Source organism: Tenebrio molitor, unplaced genomic scaffold, assembly GCF_963966145.1.
Source record: "Tenebrio molitor unplaced genomic scaffold, icTenMoli1.1 SCAFFOLD_53, whole genome shotgun sequence".
NCBI lineage: Eukaryota > Metazoa > Arthropoda > Insecta > Coleoptera > Tenebrionidae > Tenebrio > Tenebrio molitor.
Genome location: NW_027184165.1, coordinates 133,459 through 139,290, shown reverse-complemented (window position 1 = coordinate 139,290; position 5,832 = coordinate 133,459). Strand labels below are relative to the sequence as shown.

At 35.3% G+C, this 5,832-nt stretch overlaps 1 non-coding gene across 1 annotated transcript; it reads left to right on the top strand.

Moving 5' to 3' along the window:
- Nucleotides 1-288: 288 nt before the first annotated feature.
- On the top strand, nt 289-408 carry LOC138140894 (5S ribosomal RNA). The gene has a single exon (XR_011162805.1). It is a non-coding gene; the product is annotated as a 5S ribosomal RNA (ribosomal RNA).
- Nucleotides 409-5,832: the final 5,424 nt, after the last annotated feature.

Here is a 5,832-nt window from a genome sequence, read left to right as displayed (position 1 = left end):
GTCGGAGCAAGCAGCGCGGTAGGTGGGGTGAAATTCTGGATTTTCCACCGCCGCCGGCGGTCGAAAAATGTGCGACGCGGGAGATCGCCAGTCCGTCTAGTAGTCTCTCTTGTCGTTAGAGCGTGACGTGGTGGTTGTTGTGGGATTTCCCGTTAGTTCGGTCCGACGTCGGTCGTCAGAGGGTAAGTGCATACGGAAACGAAACGCATCGCGTTTTGATGTTCATATTCGTGCATCGGAATGTTAAAAGCAATATATTTTACACCAACGATCACACCTAAACACCACGGCAACGGCCATACCACGTTGAAAAGCACCGGTTCTCGTCCGATCACCGAAGTTAAGCAACGTCGGGCGCGGTCAGTACTTGGATGGGTGACCGCTTGGGAACACCGCGTGCCGTTGCCCCCCAACACTTTTTGTTTTTTTTTGAAATCCATAGCAACCACCGAACCGATTTGTTTTTCGTGCAGGTATTCGGAAACATGCACAGACCCGTATAATGTAGATTCATAGCTTTAAGTACTAGATAATTAAGAAAACAATTTTTTTTGTCGATTAATTGTAAACAATTGCAGAATAAAAACTCGTCAAACGGTAAAGGTTGTCGTTCGATCACCGAAGGTAAGCCACGCGGGCAGCGGTCAGCACTTGGACGGGTGACCGGTTCATTATATTCCTTCCGTGAGTTTAACAAAGATAACATATGCAAATGTCGTAAGTGCGACGAGGAAGACGGCGATCTTTTAATGTAAAAAAAATATATATTAGGTTACGCGTACATGCCACTTTGACTGCTGCTTTATTTTTTTGGTTTTTAAATAATTAGAGATCTGAATTCAACATATCAGTTCTATGTTATAATGGACAGACAATGTTGTATTCTTGGCCCCTAACACGTTAAGACCAACATAAAAACTAGAATAACTTACCATTCGTTAAACGTTAAACAATTTCGAACCACGTTTTTTTGAGCTCGAACAAACTCATAACACAACACTCATTTATTAGTCACTGGACCATTGTAAAACGAGAAGAGAGAAAAACCATGCGAAACTATTTTTAAAACGAAGAGAATAAAGGTTTTAAATGGTAGGGCTGTATGACAGACTTGTCAATTATCGTGGGGGGTACGGCTGAGATTTATGACGAAATCGAGCGGCGCCGGCGGTCGGTCACTTTCACGAAAGAGGTCTAAACACGGGTCGTTTACGATACCCTCTGGTTACTAGAAAAGTTCTAGACAGATGTTTGTCGGCTTTTCGAGGTATTTATTTGTGAGTCCAAAGACTCAATGGAGTAATATCGGACTGAAATTCCAAGATTTTGCTGTGTAATCCAAAAAACTATGTTCCTCGTAACATTTAACGATGTGTTAATTCAACTATTATTTTAATTTTTCGTATACGTATTTATACTAAAAAGTACAGCGCTTCCAACAGTGAATTGTGAATTGAAAATGTTTCAAAGAAAGATCGATAGTTTTGAAAAAAATTACATATTAATAAATTTAGATAGATTTAGAAGTATACATTGCACTTACTTTTCAAAATTATTGTACTTCTGATTTGGTTGAAATAACATAATATGTAGCAGTCATAGTCTTGTGTACATTGCAGTCGCGGCTGGTGTTGGGTAAAACCTTTATTTTTTAGGGGGTCATTACCCAAATGACCTCATGGACCAGCCGTTCCTGTTAGGTTTTATATATCAAATTGATTCGTCTGTCTTTTTCATCATGCCTTCGAAAAGCGAGCTCCTGTTTCGCCAAAGTAACTGTGACGTCAATTAAATACGATAATAAAATTCGGTTTTTCCGAACTTATTGTGAGTGAGAGCAGTGAGAGCATCTTCTTTTCGTATCCCACCTCCACCCGGCGGCAGTAGTGCAGTGCTTATCAACATAATTACCGGCGTCTCGCCTCCACATTTTGACTTTTTTGTGTTTTATGTGTTCTCTAAGTCCAAAATTTTTAAATTTTTAAAAAGAGATTGCGGTACTATTCCTGTTGCTGAAATTATAATAATATATTTATTAATTTTTGTATTATATGTCTGTGTTATATTGTGTGAATTTGGAACAGCTATATCTAAAAGATATGCTTGCTTTTGTTGTTTATTTAAAATAATAATGTCTGGTCTGTTATGCTGAATGTGAATGTCAGTTAAAACTGTGCGATCAAAATATAATTTGTAATTGTCATTTTCTAAACAACTTTCTGGTTTATAAATGTAATGTGGTTGTGTATCCTTTAATAAATTGAATTTAACTGCTAAATTCATGTGTATAATTTTTGCGAATATATCATGACGTTTTTTATATTCGCTGTGAGCCAAAACGGTGCAAGATCTTGTATTGCAAATATAAAACCCTCAGCTCTTTAAAATATCTCCCATGTAAAGACTTTTGTTTTATATTTGCTATAGTGTCATATCACGAGCTCTATTGAGAAAATAATTTTTTAGTGAAGCAATTTGATTGTGTTGTAGAATTTCTAGATTTGAAAAACCCCTACCACCATTTTCGCGTGGTAAATTAAATCTTTCAACAGCAGATTTGGGGTGATGTTTACAAAATTTTGTAAAGAGAACTCTAGTTTGAATATTTATATTCTTTAAATTAGTTTTGGACCATTTTATAACACCAAAAGAATAGATTTAATTTGATTTGATTGATTAATACCTAAATATTTATAAAATTCTCCTTTATTTAAATTTTTAATGATTTCTCCTTCTTTAGTTATATATTCTAAATTTTCGTAATGACCACGACATATTGATTGATTTTCAGTTATTGTTAAGTTTTATGTCATCCATATAAAGAAGGTGATTTAATTTAATATTAATTTTATAAATTTTAAGAATTTTAATTAACCATGAATGTGGTACTGAATCATAGGCTTTTTTGTAGTCTATGAATTGTTGTTGCATTATTTTCCAAACGTTTGAGACTTAAAATATTCGTCAAATGTTCTTCTTTTTTTAAATCAGAATACCCCTGACAAATCCGAACATTTTGTTTTGCGGTAGATAAAAGTAAACATGGGCCAAGACAGAATATTAATATTCGGTGTGGAATTTTCCTGCGTTCTTGTTCATTTCTATCGAAGTGCTCACGAAAAGTTGTGAATATCAACACTTTGTAATTGTCGTAGTGAAAAATAAAAAAGATAGCTATGGGGCACAACTTATTTCGCACTTCATTAGAAAAGTAACAGTATTAAAATAAAAAAAATATTTTTCTAAATTTCGAACGTTAGGTCTATCCTGACCAGCCGCCAATTAGTGGTATTATTTTATTTTTTGCTGTTTTCCACAATAGTTATTTTTATATTAAATCATTGATTCAAAAAATTGAAATTAAAAATTCAAATTTTTGAAGGAACTCTGAAGTTTCAATGCAGTGACCATGTTGCTAGGTAACTAATAAAAAACAGTGCGTGAAATGAAAAACAGAAATAGTCGTATGCGTTTTGTATGGTTTCTATGGTTTCGATCTTACTAACAATGCAATGAAAATGACCCACTTCAGGCACAGATAACTATGCGTGAATTTCAATTTTTTGAATCAATTATATAAAAACAAAATTGATTTGGCGGCCGCTACACAAAAGTGGTGGGAGGCGAGAACCTGTTTCCGCCGGTCAATTTTAAAATTAATAAATTTTCCCTGGATACGTATTCGACTTATCCGGTACGAGTTATTTTTAAATTAACTTAATGGCCCGTTGCTCTTGTTCTTTTTACATTGAATATGCGATGTTTTGGCATCGTTAGCAATAGTACAATACTCACGCATTTTTAATCTAAAATTAACAAAACTTGAATGGATCGGGATTATCACACTTCTGAATTGAAGTTTTCATTCGTTTAAAATATAATTGATAGTAATACGTAATGCGGATTGCCTAAACGTTGCTTCCATCACGTCAACATCACACATTCACGTTCGCCCGTAGAAATGGCGTGATGCACACGAAATCGATCCAAAAAGGCTCATAATATTTGTGTCACGCGAATCTACGTCGAAAACTAGAAAAAAAAAAAATTCAATTCGAATTTCAATAATCGAAACGATGCGTCGTCGATACTAAACGTAGGTAGTAACTAAAGTGTGATCGGGTGCGATAAAAGTGTCCGTCAATAATCATCATCCGACAATCATTTAATAGACGAACGCTAATTTTTGGCACTCACTCGGACGACAGAACCAGTCCAGACGGAAACCGGGGCGCGGGGTGGGTGGGTGGTTGTATGTCCGTGAATCTGTCCGGCGCGCGTCAACATTTCAGTTATCGTCGCGAGAGTTAAAACGAAAGGTGGTTAGTGTGAAAGTGACGTTTTTTCGTGGAGACACGTTACGAAGGGTGAGTACCTAATATAATATAAAACCAACCGAAAACCCACAATAGTGCCCCGGTTTATTATCGTGAATAGGTGTTTGGTAAATATTTTCTGTATTCCAACTAGCAAGTCTTTTATCAAAAAACTCCGGCAACATGGCTATTGTGGTATTGTTGATACCACCTAACTGAAGAACTTAGTTAATAACTAAGTCGACGATTTTATCGGGAAATTGAACGGAGAAACAAAAATAGCTCTTAGCGACAGTTGCCTGAAGTCGCAAATAACGGCGATTGACGAAATCACGTTTTTTTTATTTTAATTCCAATGAACAATACACAGGGTCACAATTATCTGTTATGTATTCTATAATGTTTTGCAAAGTAAATAATGTGAGTTGTCATGCGTAATATTAATTAGCTAAGTAATTTTTGCAAGTATTTTATGTCAGATATGCAATGTATAATAACGTAATGTTGCAAAGTATTTTAATTTTTATGCTAGGTAGAGATAATAACTCGACAATAACTCTTCTCTAATGAAAAAAAAAATAGAAAATGATTTAGGAACATAAAAAATCTCATTAAAACAGGAACAATTGAAATTAAAATAAACATAACATTCTGTACTAAAGTACAGTTTTGTTCACTCCTTTTTTCAAAGTCTTCTGTCCTCTCATTTGCACATACTGCTATTCCAAAACAGTGAAATTGTCTGTTTCAGGGAATCCTTAACGTTCCTTGCTAATGTCAACAACGTTTTCGATGAAACAAAGAGTCGGAAAAATGTCGGCTCATTGTATTCAATAACATACGCGACTACAAAACCATCTGTATCATTTGTAGGAATCGCGGTTTTTTCGATGAGAATTCGTTCTAATTTTTTCTTTCTTAAAAAAGCTAAGTAATTTTAATTTCACTAAAGATGAACATTTAGGCTATATGCTGGGTAATGCAAATCCATCAACCATCAACTAGGTTGTTCAGCAGATGTACGATTGTTTATTTGATTTCTTCTTCCGAAGAGTTGTATTCTGGCAAAATAGAAATTTATTCATAACATAACCTCAATCAACTAAATTATTTCGAATACAATAACCACATAACTACAAGTTGGATAGGCATGGGTGCAAAATACCGATAATGCATGAAACCTAATAATAATAATAATGACATAATAAAAGTTAATTAAAAATCGCTGTTTCACGTCTTTTTCTTTTTTGTTCGAGAGTTTTTGTGGTTCTGAAAAGAACCGTTTATAAATGTGTCGAAAACGAAAAACATCTATTTCGAACTGGTGTACTTGGTGACGGCTTTGGTACCTTCGGAGACGGCGTGCTTGGCCAACTCACCGGGCAACAACAGACGCACGGCAGTTTGAATTTCTCTGCTGGTGATCGTCGAACGTTTGTTGTAGTGTGCCAGACGGGAAGCTTCAGCGGCGATACGTTCGAAGATGTCGTTCACGAAACTGTTCATTATGCTCATA